The sequence below is a fragment of the Chrysemys picta genome, chromosome 7 (genome assembly GCF_011386835.1).
Source record: "Chrysemys picta bellii isolate R12L10 chromosome 7, ASM1138683v2, whole genome shotgun sequence".
In the NCBI taxonomy this organism is placed as follows: domain Eukaryota; kingdom Metazoa; phylum Chordata; order Testudines; family Emydidae; genus Chrysemys; species Chrysemys picta.
The window spans coordinates 71725981-71743384 of record NC_088797.1 but is presented as its reverse complement, the minus strand read 5'-3'; positions in this window follow the sequence as shown (position 1 = coordinate 71743384).

Sequence of the window (17404 nt, the reverse complement as noted above, 5' to 3'; positions counted from 1 at the left end):
CCAGTCATCTCAGAAAGCTTTATGGAATCTTTGCTTGCAGTGTTCTCATTTGAGGCTTCCTCATGAGATGTACTGTTAGTGATTCATTCAGCTCACTCTCATTCATGTACTGAGTCGTCTTCCCTGTCAGGTTTGTCCCTTGATGGTTCCTGGTTTGTTTCAACGGCTTTAACATCTGCCAAAATGTTCACAACATTCTCCTTACCCCCCTTCTATGTATGAAAAGAACGATTTTTTCTGTACAGACATAAACAAATACACTCTTTGGCAAAATAATCAAATCACATTATGATCTGTTTTGTAATATTTATTTCCAAAAATGAAGAATGATTTATAATATCTAAAAGGCAGGATTACTGTTTATTCATTGATTCTCCTTTTTCAGTGATTTTTAGCAGTCTCTGGTGATCCAAAATTAGGGCACAATCAAAGCTTTCAAGAGCATTTTGCCCCACAACTTAATCTGTGAAGTAAATCTGACTGTACCAGAAATCTAGTTTGAACCTATAATCTAGCACACTTGGGAGTATTTGACCAGGAGAGTATCAGAGCTGGAAAAATAATAAATAAGCAGCAAGTTAGGGCTGAGGTAAATTGTCAGATCAGATTGGGGAATACTGCAGTAGCTTGTCTGCTCTGTGCCAGGATCTAGCCAAACACCACCAGCTCTTACTTGTACAAGAGCTAACACTTAAACAAACAGAATTACTTCACAAGTTTACAATGACATGGCAATAAAACACTTTTATGATTATGAAATTATAAGCAAAGATTTGCAGGCAAAGAATACTGTTACTTTTCTATAAGCAAGTAGGCATGAACAATTTCATTTCATTCATGAATTTTAATACATTCAGCTCTTACATTTTGTACCTATATGCAACAGTTGGGTTTAGTGTATGGTTAAATCACATCTATGTAATCCTTAGTTCTCCTTTTGGAGCCAAATAGCCCTATAAAAATCATTTTGTGATTCATAGAAAACACTGTTGTGGTGTTGCTCAAAGGCCTGGAATGGGGACTTAAATCATCATTGCTGCTACCTTTAGTTAAAAATCTCTCACTTGCAGGAACAATGTTTTGCTCTTCTACTTCAATTGACAAAGTTTCATTCAATGGCACTCGTTCCTGAAGAATAATTAACCACCCCCACCTACAATTTTCTGCACTCTCTGAGATGAGCACAAATCCTATCTAGTTACTTAACTCTTGACAATGCTTATATTTAACTTTGTAAGAATTATTTGTTTATTTCCTCAGTCCATCGTGTCTTTATTTTTCTACTACTTCTTTCATATTATATGCATCACGAAATCTGTTACCTACAGCCAAGCATTCAGAATATGCTGCAAGGAGTAAGTCCAGGATATACTCCTTAACGCACTTAAAACTGCCATCACCAAACAAGGACACTCCATCAGAGAAGTAGATTGCATTATGGAAGAGGCCACCCAAATAGCCCAAGAAAACATCCTTCAATATAGAAATAAAACCCCCACTCACCACAAACCTAGTTGTCACCTGTTACACCACACTAGAATCCATATTGGGGAATCATCAAACAACTACAACCCATACTTGATGGGGACCTGACCCTGAAAGAAATCTTTTCTGAGCCTCCACTTCTGGCTTCCAAGCAACCCCCAACCTTTTCAAGCTTATCAGGAACCAGCTCCCCACAGACAAGAACACCTCAACTCAAAGTGGCACCAGACCCTGCCAGCACAACAGATGCAAAACCTGCAGACATATCTCCACTGCTACAATGGTCAACACCCGCCACAACACACCTTTGAAGATCCATGAATCCTACACTTGCCTATCATAACGTGGTAAACCTCATACAGTGCACTAAATGTCCCAATAGTAACTAAGTGGGTGAAACCAGACAATCACTATGCTCTCGAATGAACTCACCAAGGAAAATGATAAGACAAAACACCCTATCACCTGTGGATAAACACTTTTCACAAAGCAATCACTCTCTTTCTGATCTATCAGTCCTCATCCTCAAAGGCAACCTGCACACACTTTCAAAAGACAAGGCAGGGAGTTTAAATTCATAACTTTACTAGACACTAAAAATCATGGACTGAATAGAGACACTGGATTTATGGCTTATTACAACAATCTGTAACCCACTAACTCCCTCTTTTTGTCCTATGACTGCAGAGGTGTTCACGGGCCACTCTAGAATGGTCCCTTACAATATGTGATAACTACTTACACTAAACTATCGATTCCACCTTGCAATTGTGCTACGACTCTGGCCTGGTTTACACTACAGAGTTAGGTTATGTTGACCTAACTCTGTAAGCATTTATATTAAAATGTAGCTCCAACCGATGTAACTCATCTACTACACCTCTTTAAGAGGCTTAGGTGGACACAGGTCAATCCAGTGTCAGTGTAGACACTGTATTGTTTACACCAACTGTTAATGCCTTTCAGAAGCTTTCCCACAGTGCCCCACACTGACAGTTAAATAGGTACAAGGGTTCCTGGTGAGGATGCGCACAGCCATAACAAGGAATGTAGTGTGGATATGAAAAAACAATTTAATTACGGCAGTGGCTGTACATCGACCTAACTTAGGTCGACTTAATTTTGTAGTGTAGACTTGCCCACTGAGAGTACCTTTGCCAGGCCATGTCTACACTACACACTTACATCGGTATAACTACATCAGTTAGAATAATCCAAACACCTGAGCAATGTAGTTATACCGACCTGACCCGTTGTAGACAGCGCTGTGTCGGTGGGAGGGATTCTCCCACTGACACAGCTACCACCTCTTGGGAAATGGATTAACTATGCTGATTCACTCTCCTGTCAGCATAGGAGCATCTTCATTTAAGTGCTACAGTGGCGCAGCTGTGCCAATGCAGTTTTAAATGTACATTTGCCCCCAGACCTGAAGAAGACCTCTCTGTGGCTTGAAAACATGTCTCTCACCAACTATTGGTCCAATAAAAGATATTACCTCACCCACCTTGTCTTTCTTTCATATTGGTATGTTGAGTCAGATAAATGATGTTTGGTAATCAATAAACATTAATCACTCATTTACAGTATTAAATATCAGCTGTTCCATTTTCCACAGTTAGAAAGAGAAACAATTACCTAGTGAATTCAACACTGTGAAGACAAAGAAAGTTAAGCTAGCCAGCCAGCTTTATTTAGCCATGTTTTTAAAATGTGGACAGGACATCTGACATTTTTGAATTTTAGCAAACCAAGTCCCCCTCTACCTAATAGTTTATAACTTCACCCACTGATCTCTCTTCAATATCCAATGACAAGTGATTTCACCCACTAGCCATATATCCCTTTCCCAGAGCACCAACATTACCACCCTTTTGCCTTCATCTTCTAGGCTTTTACCTAATGCAACAACTTTTTTATTGTTTCATAACAAGTATAACGAAATTTGTTGTTCTCATCGCTTTCCTTTAAACTTTTTAAAATAAAGTTTTCATTCGTGTGCTGAAATTAAAACTTAATGCATTTACTATTTAAAAACATTCCACATGTATGTTATGCTCCTGTAAATATTTCGGAGTGAGATAGGAAAGAAAAAGAAAAACCTGAAGAATAACTAGGTCGCTTTTGTTTTCAGAGAGGAGGAAAGGAATGGATTTTGCACAATCCTCTTTTAAGTCCAAGATTTTCTCCATTTATTTTCACTGTAACTATCCAGCTCCCTTTAAAGATGGAAACAGAAAATGCTTCTGATGTCAGCAGGATCATGGGACTCAAGCAGCTTCTCTGACTAGATTGGAGAAGGAACTTTTTGTGACAGTGAATTGCAGAGGTTAACATTAAGCAAGAACAGTTTGTTGATTTTTAAAAACACACCAAGCATCTTATTTGCTTCCTTAATTTCTGATACACTCTGGAGAGGTACCTTCATGACTCCAGCAGATACATTTTGTTGCACAAGAAACTCTAGTTCACAGCCAATCAGTGTACATGAGTTTATTTTGTCAGTATGCAGTACATTTATCCAGTTTCTTTTCTATTCACATAATATTGCCCACTCAATCGCAAACCATGACTGTTCTTCATTTGGCAATATATAAATTTGATTTTCAATCCCTGTTTTCTCACTCTTGTATAGCTGTGTGCTTTTTGAATACATATTCCATTTTTTTTTTTGGATGAAGGTGTACCAATTCTATTTAAGGTCAGATTTTCCCTCCCTTAACTTCTTCCCACCACGAACTAGAGACATACATCTGTGAGTGTAGATACCATCCATGGCAGTGACTTAAGAGATTAGTCCATGGTCTCAGGTGTTGATTTTTGCCAGATGTTTCATGCTAGGGCTTCTGCTTCAAACTACAATTTTGTTACACTCATAAGGTATCACTCCTGTTTAAAAAGGCATATCATCAGCCCTCCACTTGCAACAGAACTATTGATGTTCACAAAGAGCCTGCACTGAGTGGCAAGGTGCAGGGGTGTGTATGAATGTGAGCTAGGCAATTAATAGATAAGGAGATAGAGTGAGGCCTGGTCTACACTACGAGTTTAGGTCGAATGTAGCAGCGTAAATTCGAATTAAGCCTGGACACGTTCACACAACGAAGCCCTTTTTTTCGACTTAAAGGGCCCTTTAAACCGGTTTCTTTACTCCACCTCCGACGGGGGGATTAGCGCTAAAATCGGCCTTTGCGGGTCGGAATTGGGGTAGTGTGGACGGAATTCAACGTTATTGGCCTCCGGGAGCTATCCCACAGTGCTTCATTGTGACCGCTCTGGACAGCACTCTCAACTCAGATGCACTGACCAGGTAGACAGGAAAAGCCCCGCGAACTTTTGAATTTCATTTCCTGTTTGCCCAGCGAGGAGAGCACAGGTGACCACGCAGAGCTCATCAGCACAGGTAACCATGATGGAGTCCCAGGATCGCAAAAGACCGAATGGGAGGTACGGGATCATGGACCGAACGGGAGGTACGGGATCTGCTCGCCATATGGGGAGATGAATCAGTGCTAGCTGAACTCCGTAGCAGTAAACAAAATGGCAAAATATTAGAAAAGGTCTCAAAGACCATGAAGGACAGAGGCCATAACAGGGACGCACAGCAGTGCCGCGTGAAAATTAAGGAGCGAAGGCAAGCCTACCACAAAGCCAGAGAGGCAATCGGAAGGTCCGGGGCAGAGCTGCAAATATGACGCTTCTACGCGGAGCTGCATGCGATCCTAGGGGGTGCAGCCACCACTACCCCAACCGTGTGCTATGACTCCGTCAATGGAGAAACACGCAACAGGGAAGTGGGTTCAGGGTACAAGGAAGATGAGGATGAAGATAATGTAGATAGCTCACAGCAGCAAGGAAGCGGAGAAACCGGTTTCCCCAACAGCCAGGATATGTTCATCACCCTAGGCCTGGAACCAGTAACCCCCGAACTCACCCAAGGCGTGCTCCCAGACCCAGAGGGCACACAGGGGACCTCTGGTGAGTGTACCTTTGTAAATATTACACATGGTTTAAAAGCAAGCGTGTTTAATGATTAATGATTAATTTGCCCTGGCAATTGCGGCCAGTACAGCTACTGGAAAAGTCTGTTAACGTGTATGGGGATGGAGCGGAAATCCTCCACTGACATCTCCAGAAAGCTCTCCTTCATGTACTCCCAAAGCCTTTGCAAAAGGTTTCTGGGGAGGGCTGCCTTATCCCGTCCACCATGGTAGGACACTTTGCCACGCCAGGCCAGTAACACGTAGTCTGGAATCATTGCATAACAAAGCATGGCAGCGTATGGTCCCTGTGTTTGCTGGCATGCAGACAACATCCATTCCTTATCTCTCTTTATTATCCTCAGGAGAGTGATATCATTCACGGTCACCTGGTTGAAATGGGTTGATTTTATTAAGGGGACATTCAGAGGTGCCCGTTCCTGCTTGGCTGAACAGAAATGTTCCCCGCTGTTAGCCACGCAGTAGGGGGGAGGGGTGAAGTGATCATCCCAGAGAATTGTGTGTGTGTGTGTGGGGGGGGGTAGTTGGGTTTGTGCTGCATGTTAACCCGGAAACTGCAGTCCCTCCTTTTACATTGCAAATCCATTTTAAATGGCCAACCCAAGGGGTGCTTGGTATGGGAAATGAGGGCGCTACTGTTTGAAACCATTCCTACATGTTAAGAAGGTTAAAAAAGCCAAAAGACTGTGGCTTACCACGGCTGCCTGCAAGCCGAAATCTGTTGCCTGGCACTGCGTGAGTGATCTCTCACACCAAACCGGCAGGCCCTCAATATAAGAGGAAAAATGCGACCTTGTAACGAAAGCACATGTGCTGTGTAATGTGAACAGCAAAATTTAACGTGAAAGAGTGTACCCATTGTTCTCTAAAATGTGTCTTTTTTAACCACCTCTCCCTTCTCCGCCACCAGCTGCAAATGTTTCTCCTTCACAGAGGCTAGCGAAGATTAGGAGAAAACGGCGGAGAGGATATGTTCTCGGCGCTCCAGATGTCCTCCCACGCTGACAGAGCACAGCAGAATGCGTGGAGGCAGTCAATGTCAGACTACAGAAAAGCACAATATGAACGAGAGGAGAGGTGGCGGGCTGAATCGCGGGATGAACAGAGCAAGTGGCGGGCTGAAGATGATAGGTGGCGTCAGCTTGCAGACAGAAGGCAAGAGTTGATGCTCCGGCTGCTGGAGCATCAAACTGATATGCTCCAGCGTATGGTTGAGCTGCAGGAAAGGCAGCAGGAGCAGAGACCGCCGCTACAGCCCCTGTGTAACCAACAGCCCTCCTCCCCAAGTTCCATAGCCTCCTCACCCAAACGCCCAAGAACACGGTGGGGGGGCCTCCAGCCACCCAGTCACTCCACCCCAGATGATTGCCCGAGCATCAGAAGGCTGGCCTTCAATAAGAGTTAAAGTTTTAAAATGCAGTGTGTCCTTTTCCTTCCCTCCTCCCCCACCCATCCCGGGCTACCTTGGCAATTATCCCCCTAGTTGTGTGATGAATTAATAAAGAATGCATGAATGTGAAGTAACAATGACTTTATTGCCTCTGAAAGCGGTGCTCGAAGGGGGGAGGTGAGGGTGGGGTGGTTGGTTTACAGGGAAGTAGAGTGAACCGGGTTGGGGGGGGGGGGAGTGGAGGGTTCATCAAGGAGAAACAAACAGAAGTTTCACACTGTAGCCTGGCCAGTCACAAAACTCGTTTTCAAAGCTTCTCTGATGCACACCGCGCCCTGCTGTGCTCTTCTAACCGCCTTGGTGTCTGGCTGCGCGTAATCAGCGGCCAGGCGATTTGCCTCAACCTCCCACCCCGCCATAAATGTCTCCCCCTTACTCTCACAGATATTGTGGAGCGCACAGCAAGCAGCAATAACAATGGGGATATTCTTTTCGCTGAGGTCTGAGCGAGTCAGTAAGCTGCGCCAGCGCGCTTTTAAACGTCCAAATGCACATTCCACCACCATTCGGCACTTGCTCAGCCTGTAGTTGAACAGGTCCTGACTACTGTCCAGGCTGCCTGTGTACGGCTTCATGAACCATGGCATTAAGGGGTAGGCTGGGTCCCCAAGGATCACGATAGGCATTTCAACATCCCCAACGGTTATTTTCTGGTCTGGGAAGAAAGTCCCTTCCTCCAGCTTTCGAAACAGAACAGAGTGCCTGAAGACGCGAGCATCATGTACCTTTCCCGGCCATCCCACGTTGATGTTGGTGAAACGTCCCTTGTGATCCACCAGGGCTTGCAGCAGCATTGAAAAAATACCCCTTGCAGTTTATGTACTCGGCATCTTCTGGGTGCTTGGCAGAAAATACTGGCCGCTTGGCAGAAAATAGTGTACTACGACTGATAGCCGCCATCATCATTGGGAAGGCAGCAGAATATGACTGGGGGACATATGGAGTTTCAGCCATCATCTGATCAAACTGCAGTATGATGATGACGGATTCCAGTCGTAATACACCATCTACTGCCAAAAGGCAAGGGGCTACTGCTGTGTAGCAATGCAGCCCCACGTCTGCCAGCCCCATGTCTGTCAGCACCCAGATCACCAATGAAGGCTACCAGTCATACTGCACTGTCTACTGCCAAAAGGCAATTAGCTGCTGCTGTGTAGCAATGCAGTACCACGTCTGCTGGCACCCAGAGGACATATGGTGACGGTGAGCTGAGCTGAGCGGGCTCCATGCTTGGCGTGGTATGTTGTCTGCATGGGTAACCCAGGTAAAAAGGCGCGAATCGATTGTCTGCCGTTGCTCTGACGGAGGGGGAGGGGCCTGTCGACATGTACCCAGAACCCCCCGCGACACTGTTTTGCATCATTCAGGCATTGGGATCTCAACCCAGAATTCCAATGGGCGGCGGAGACTGCGGGAACTGTGGGATAGCTACCCATAGTGCAATGCTCCGGAAGTCGATGCTAGCCTCGGTACTGTGGACACGGTCCGCCGACTTAATGCACTTAGAGCATTTTATGTGGGGACACACACAATCAGCTGTATACAACCGATTTCTATAAAACCGGCTTCTATAAATTCGACCTAATTTCGTAGTGTAGACATACCCTCAGACTACCTTACTTTGGAAATTCCTAGCTTTAATCAGGCTACGGCACAACATTACTTAAAAAGACACACAGACATTTGGCTGTAAAACTTAAATTACCTTTGTGATTTTTTTTTTTTGTTGTTAAATACATGGCTTTTATTCAAGTTTAGCTGGGTTTTGTTACATTAAAATTCTTCCAGGAATATTTTCTTTTTTAAAACTGGTTCATAATGTAAGTCCAACAAATAGCAAAACTATGATAAATTCTGTTCCTTAACTAAACTGAAAAAAGCAGTACATTTCCAGCATATTGTTTCCCAGGCAGATTAAAAATTGACTGTCTTTTTACTTGTTTATTGCAATAAGTTTTCTTGTTTTATATAAAAACATTTTTATGGACAAATCATGTTATATCTAAAACACAAATTTATTTACATAAAAAAGAGGTTGCTGAAGTCGTTCTATATTTGACTAAAGATTGGTGCTTGTCTAGTGTGTTATGTACTCAAAGCAGGTTGAGTCCGAAGGAACATTAACTGTAGTACCTATGAATGGAGCCAGTAAGACTGTTGAGAACATGTGGTGAGAAAAACTGTTTAGACATTATTTGTATTGTTAGGTATAATACTTACTCTAAATAACAGTCTCATCATCTTCTACAACCATTGCCAAAGTAGGGGTTCCAGACTTGTTGGTCAGATCTGCTGTCATCTTTCTTGGATACTGTTCAATAATTATCTTCTAAGATAAAAGTTACATTTGATTCAAACAAACAGAAAGAGAAACAGACAGACTATATGCCTCATCTCTTTCCCAATTAAGCCAATGAGGTTTTGCCATTGACTGCAGTGGGAGCAGGATTAGCCCTATACAGAATATTTTTCTATATTTTTTAACAGTAAGGGTATGTCTCCATTACAAACCTAAGTCGACCTATATTAGGTTGACTTGCATCACCACAGTAGTTACTGTGGTGGCTGTATGTCCACACTACTATCCTTGGGTCGGTGGTGCACATCCTCACCTGAAGGAGGCGGGGGAGGAGGGGAGAGAGGAGCTCGGGCTTCTCACCTCAGCTCACAGATGAGAGTGGAGTCCGAAGCTGCCTCCTCTTCTCGCCCCGGCTCCCAGCTGGGAATGGGGTCCGCCAGGAGCAGGGTCCAGCAGCCCAGCTCTCCCAGGGACCAGGGGGTAGCTGGGCTCTATCTGCCCAGCTTTCTTGTCAATTTCCCAATAGGAGCTGCAAAATTGACAAAACAGCCAATGTAAGGGACACTATCTACATAGACGCTGTGTCACTCTAACTACACCAGGGGTTCTCAAACTGGGGGTAGGGACCCCTCAGGAGGCTGGGAGGTTATTATATGGGGGGTTGTGAGCTGTCAGCCTCCACCCTAAACCCTGCTTTGCATCCAGCATTTATAATGGTGTTAAATATATAAAAAAGTGTTTTTAATTTATAAGGGGGAGTTGCACTCAGAGGCTTGCTATGTGAAAGGGGTCACCAGTACAAAAGTTTGAGAACTACTGAACTACACCAACATAAGCCTTACACCTCCTGTGGAGGTGGAGTTATTATATTTGAGTAGTAGGGCATTGGTGGGAGGAAGGCTGTAGTGTAGACACGGACATAATTAAGTTGACAGAAGGCTGCCTTCTGTCGACCTAACTGTGTAGTGTAGACCAGCCCTTAGTGCTGAGAACTTCAAACTGGCAGGCTAAGTATGACATTCAGCACATTATCTCCTAGTAGCTCACACTTCTGTTCTTCATTTCTGCAGTGTCCAACTTCACTCATGTTGCTGGTTGTGTGATGCCATGCAAGTCATGGAGAGTCAGCCCCTGGAGTCTCATCTACATTGTTAACTCTGGTTCAGCTCCACCAATGGCCATGACTTTGTGAGCCTCTGATGGGATGCACAAACCCCATGCTGGGCTCAAAGGGGATTTAAGGACAATACTAGACCCAGATAGCCCCACTTCTCCAGATCAGCATGTTCTAGCTGGGGAGGAAGCTTAAAAGGGAGCAACCCAACTCAGATGGGGGAGGAAGACAGACCTTTCCTGAGGGCTCCTGAACAAGGGTGTCAAAGAAGTTTCCCGGGGAGGAAGGGGACTGAGCCCGGTTTGGGCTGAAGTTTTAGTTGTCTTTTTTTTCCCTTTTGTTATCTTTTATTGTACTTGGAGTCATGGGGAGAGACAGATGGTAGGAAGTGACCCAGGTGGTAACTCCGAGAGTGCTCCGAGAGCCAGACTCTGATAGGCTCTTATAGGGCCCTGAGTCAGAGCCTGGTGGAGTTGGAGGGCCTGGGCTCCCTTATCAAGTGCCCCTCCTGCAAGAGGTATATAAGCCTCATTCCCCACCGCCTTCACTCCCTGTAAAAAGAGGGCAAGGATATTGAAAACCCAAGGCAAAGCTAAGCCCATACACACACACAGGTGAGGAACTGGACTGACACCCCAAGGGTCCCTTTCTCCTCCTTCTCTTTCTTTTTCTTGCTCCCTCCCTCCAGTCGAGTCACAGTATGAGTAGGAACAAAGGAAGCAGTCGTTACACAGAACAAGGATCCTGGTATAAAGAGTTTGGCCGGTAAGATTTTGAGAACATATGGTGAGAAAAACTTTGCTTTGAATTTAACATGGTTTGCTAGGTTAGGCAATAGTTGTGTTTTATCTATATGTTTCTTGTAACTCTATTTGAGATAACAAGATTAGTGCAAATCAGTTCTATTAATAAAATGACAGACTTTATATACGAGCTTGTTTTGTCCAGAAGAGGGCTGGGCAGTACAAGACCTACCTTTCTGGGGAAAAATCTGGGAGTGGGGGTATACTGGGGTCACCTTACAGTATAATTCAGGTTGGTAAGAGCCTGAGTGTGACTGGCAGGCTGCAAGTGCATACAGAGATAGCTCTGAGTAACTTACATGCTAGTGCGTATTTGTGAGCAGTCTTGAATGGAGGCCATAGCAGCAATGCACTGTAAAGAGCACCCCAGGTTAGAGGGCAGGAGTGACACATGTATTCGTTGGTTTAGTTTGTACCCTGGCTATGTCACATCCACTAGACCACCTGGCCCTCCGCAGACCCTATCACACTGCCCTAGAGCAGGGTTTCTCAACCCCTAGATCAGGACCTAAAATTGGGTTGCCAGAATGTTTCAAAGGGTAGCGTGGCAGTTCCTGTGTCTCCTGTCCCATGAGACTAGTTAGGCTTGCCTCTCTGCTCCAGGCACTGCAACCTCTGGGGTCCCAGCACAACTCAGGCTTGGTCCAGCAGTCATGATGAGGGGAGTCTGGGCAGGCCAAATTTGAGTGAGTGGCAAACTCATGCGCCAGGTCACAACTCACACAAATTTGGTCTAGTCAGAGAGGTAGGGCCAAACCAGAGCAGTGCTACAATCCTGGAGGTTGCAATGGCCAGAGCCAAAAGCCAAGCCTAGACAGCCCCACAGCACAGGAGCTGTGGGGTGAGTGCTGGCAAGACCCTTTCCCCCGCCCCAAGGGGGCAGAACCTAACCAAAACCACCCCAGAGCCAGGGCCGGCTCCAGCTTTTTTGCCGCCCCAAGCGGTGAAGCAAAATAAATAAATAAATAAAGCCGCGATCGGCGGCACTTCGGCGGTAGCCCTACCGCGCCGCTTCATTCTTCGGCGGCAATTCGGCGGCGGGCCCTTCCCTCCGAGAGGGAGTGAGGAACCCACCACCAAATTGCCGCCCAAGACCCGGACGTCCTGCCCCTTTCCATTGGTCTCCCCAAGCACCTGCTTCTTTTGCTGGTGCCTGGAGCCAGCCCTGCCCAGAGCCTCCACCCCCCAGACTATTTCCTAGGTTGTGACAGGGCATAAACATTTACAAATGGATCTTGAGCCCAAAAAGGTTGAGAACCACTGCTCTAGAGAAGACTAACCAAAGGCTGCTGCCAGCAATTAAAGCAGTGTTTTGGTTAGATCTCTTAAGCCATATTCGTAACACTTGGAGGCCAGAAGGGACCATTAGATCATTCTGATCTCCTATGTATCACTGGCCATTAAATTTCACCCAGTTGTTTCTGTATTGAACACAGTAACTTGTGTGTGACTACAGCATACCTTCCAGAAAGGCATCCAATCTTGATCTGAAGATATCAAGACATGGAAAATCCACCATCTCCCTTGGTAGTTTGTTGCAGTGGTTAATCACCTTCATTGTTAAAAATGTGTGCCTAATTTTTCATTTGGGTTCAGCTTCCAGCCATTGGTTCTTGTTACGCCTGTCTCCACTAGATCAAAGAACCCTTTAGTACCCTTCTCCCTGCGAAGGTCCTTACATACTGTAATCAAGAGACCTGAAGAAGAGCTCTGTGTAAGCTCGAAAGCTTGTCTCTCTCAACAACAGAAGATGGTCTAATAAAAGATATTACTTCACCCACCTTGTCTCTCTAATACTGTCACCAAGTCACCTCTCAGGCTATGTCTACACTACAGACCTTACAGCAGTATAGCTGTACTGCTACAGCTGTGCCGCTATAAGGTCTCCCATGTAGCTGCTCTAATCTAACGGGAGAGCTGTTCACATCAGTGCTTTTGTCAGTGAAATTTATGTCGGTCAGGAGTGTGTTTTTTTCACACCCCTGAACGACAAAAGTTTTACTGACAAAAGTGCTATCGTAGACATAGCCTACGTCTTTTGGATAAGCTAATCAAATTGCACTCTTTAAATCTCTCACTGTAAGGCATTTTCTCAAGCCCTCAAATCATTGTTGTGGCTCTTTTTTACACCCTCTTCAATTTTTCAACATTCTTTTAAAAATGCGGGCACCAGAAATGTATGCAGTATTGTCGTATCTGGCACACAAATGCCTCATACAAAGGTAAAAATCACCTCCCTATTCCTTCTCACTACTCCCATTTATACATCCAAGGATTATATTGGCTCATTTTGCCACAGCATTCCACTGGGAGCTCCTGTTGAGTTGCTCATCCACTGTGACCTCTGAATCCTTTTCAGGGTCACTGCTTCCCAGGATACAGTTCACCATTCTGTAGGTATAGCCTAAATCAGGGTTTCTCAAACTTCATTGCACTGCGACCCCCTTCTGACAACAAAAATTACTACACGATCCCAGGAAGAGGGACCGAAGCCCAAGCCCTGCCTCCCTGGAGTGGGGCTGAAGCCAAAGCTTGAGGGCTTTGGCCCTGGGTGGGGGAGCTGTAACCTGAGCCCCGCCACCCAGAGCTGAAGCTGAAGCCTGATCCCTGCTGCCCAAGGATGAAGCACTCAGGCTTTGGCTTCAGCCCTGGGTGGTGGGGCTCAGACTTTGGCTTCAGTAAGTTGAACGCCAGCCCTGGCGACTCCATTAAAACAGAGTGGTGACCCACTTTGGGGTCCCGACCCACAGTTTGAGAACCGCTGCCCTAAATTATTTGGTCCTAGATGTAAAACTTTGCAGCTGGCTGTATTAAAATGCATTTTGTTTGAATAGGCCCAGTTTACAAAGTGATGCAGATCACTCTGCATGAATGCCCTGTCTTCCTCATCATTACCACTCTGCCAATGTTTGAATTATCTATAAATTTTGTCAGCTGTGATTTTGACATGGTATTCAAAATGCTGGCAGTCTCTTTATACTAGGACTTCTAATGTGTCTACCATTGATGAAACAGGACCAATGTTACCAATGTTTAGAAAAGATTTCCCAATGTAGACAAACTGCTTTTATGACTTGTGACACAGCGGACAGGGAACTGACAATATGAGTAAGCCTGGACATTGCAAGGATGAAGAATATAAATATGAGCTGTTGGATTATAATCTAAATTTCCCTCTTGGACAGGTAATTGGGGACACTGTGAGAATTCCTTATCTCTTGTCTGTAAAATGGGGATAAAAATTATTTACCTATCTATGCTAATTTCAGGAGAATTGTGAGGATTAATTTTTTAATATTAAAAAAACATTTTAGATGAAAACTACTGCATTATTAGATTAACAATGCTAAGTGTTAAATAGTTTTATTAAGATTCAATGTTCTTAAGCATGTAAAGATAATAAGATTTCAGTTTTAAAATGTAGTACACAAGATTAAATTCTGCCAGACCTGATAATGTGCTTCAGTTTTCTGCCTGATCAGGAGCTCTTCTGCTTTCAGTTTTTGTACCATTTCCAGTTCTAACAGGGCCTTTGCACGATCTTGTATGAGCTGGGCCCTCTCTACCTTCCTCTAGCATTGCAGAAAAATTATGACATTGACCAATGACAAAATATGGAAACTAAAATCAGCCAAGTTGGGATTAAATGTCAAAAAAGATTTTTTTTAAATGAAAGGAAATTCACCTCTTCTTCTTTATTTAAATTTTTCTTGTATTTGTAGAGCCAGTATGCCAGATAATTAATTGGATCTGCTGGCCGATGCTCTGCCACCTCTGCAAGTCCTTCAGCTAAGCATTTTCCTATGCATTTTTTGAGGTACTCTGTATCCATTCTTATCTTCTACCAAGCGCTGCACCAATATATTAACTGAAATGTTTTAGACATTATTGAGTGAGAACATGTGCACTAACAAAAGGTTTCATATGGACATTGGTGGTTATACAGATCTGTTTACATTGCCTTGGTGATACATCTCAACCCTGACATGGGGAACCATTTCTGGTAGTAAGGGAATAATTCAGCCTTAATGGCCAATACATTCTTGAATGACACAGCTAAGAAAGGTGGCAACTAAGTTGTTGGTTTTGTGAGATGAACATCACTATACTGATACCAGCAACTCATTTCACATAGCCTATTGGAAAGACATCCGCTGGTAACCACTTTTGGTTACTACCATCTTGGTTCTCTAGAAGTGAAAGTCCCTGTATTGCACTTCTAATTAAATTCTGTATCGATCTTGGTAAAATATTACTCCTTAAGTATTGTTTTATTCCTACTGGATCTGCAGTATAGCCCTAACTAGCACAATCTGCATGGCACTGAATCAAACGCAATAGTCTTAGTTTTCATTTTTCACAAATAGAGTACAAAATGTTGGATTTATAAAGAAGCTTCCAGGCTAATCTAGACAGCGTAAGTGGCTTTTACAGAAGAAAGTGTAAATGATAAGAAACTGACAGTGCAGTGACAGTGTAGGGCAATTATGGAAGTAAGTACTAAGGCTATGTCAACACTATGGACCTTACAGCGGCACAGCTGTACCACTGCAGCTGGATCGATATAAGGTCTCCCGTATAGCCGCTCTATGCCAGCAGATGAGAGCTCTCCCGCCAGCATAATTAAACCACCCCCAACAAGTGGCGGTAGCCATGGCAGTGGCACTGTCCACACCAGCTCTTTTGTCGGTGAAACTTATGTCGGTCAGGGGGGTGTTTTTTCCAACAAAAGTGCTAGTGTAGGCAAAGCCTAACAGTATGCCTATATTTAAATGCTACATCGGCACAACTCTATAATGCGTCAGTGTAGACACTACCTCAACCAATGGGGAGGGATTTTTCCATTGGTGTAGGTAATCCACATCCCTGAGAGGTTGTAGCTAGGTTGATGGAACAATTCTTCCATTGACCTAGTGCTGTCTATATTAGGGGTTAGGTCGGTATAGCTACATTTCTCAGGGGTGTGGACTTTTCACACTGTTGAGAGACTTAGCTATAGTGATGTAAATTCCTAGGGTAGATTGGGCCTCAGACTGAGTCTTTACTCCTGGGGGAATTCTGCACTACTGTGTGTGCGCATAATTAATGAGCTGTGCATATTTTTATTTTTTTGCGCAGAAAAAAGCTTCTACAGAAATGTTGCTGCAGTTCCACCTTTTTCCCACCAGAGGGTGCTGTGGTGTAAGAACAGTAGCAGCAGCTCCCAGCCAGCTCGGGAAGACAAATAGCCTGCCTTCTTTGCAGTGCCTGTCATGCCAGGTCACGAAACAGGAGCTATGGGGAGACAGACAGCATGGGGTGTTGGGGTGTGATGTCAGGGCCACATTGTGATGGGGGAGGGGGTGCAGAGCTACATAGAGACAGGGGAGTGGCTAGGTGGGGGCACAGAGACACATGGGGACAGAGGGAGAGGGTACAGAGCCACATAGGGATGGGGGAGAGGGTGCAGGGCCACATGGGGATGGGGAGACTGAGTCGGGGTGGAGGGACACATGTGGACAGGGAGTGTGGGAACACATGGGGACAGGGGCAGATGTGCTTGACTGAATGGGAGATGCTAGGAGTCAGCCATGGTCTGGAGCGGGGCAGCTCCCTAACAATCCTCCCCGCCCCTCAAAAACCCTCAAAACCATACTTTTCCTACCCATACCCACATTTCCCACCCATTCCCACAACCCTCCAACTTCACACCCAGGTTCCTTCCCAGCAATTTACTCCCCCAGCTCCTCCATTACCACTGACTCCCCCAAGCCTTTGCTTCTGAGGGGTGTGGTAAATATGGTTCTGTATTGTAGTTTAAATGAATTATTACTCAGAGTTCTGTATTAATATGCCTAGTAAGGAATCTATTTGTCAAAAAACATTTCCTGAATCGTTTTTTCTTGTCTGTATTGTTTCAGACATACTTGGTGACAGGTATTTTGAAATAAATGACCAAAAATAATTAAAACTGGTGTGATTATACTGTGTTATTTTGACAAATAAAATATGCAGAATTTTAAAACACTGTACACATAATTTTTTTTTTTTTTTTTGGTGCAGAATTCCACCAGGAGTAAGTCTTGTACACTGGAGTCTGTTTGAGTGGGAACCCCTTCTGTCCAGGTTACTGAGGTTATTGTGTCCTCTCCAGGAACAGACCAGGGGCTCTTTACCTTACTTATGGGTAGCTACCGCAATGAGCAGCGGGGAGTTGGCACGCTGCTGGTATTACACGAGGTAAAGTAGCAGAGGTTTCTGTTGTGTAAAGAT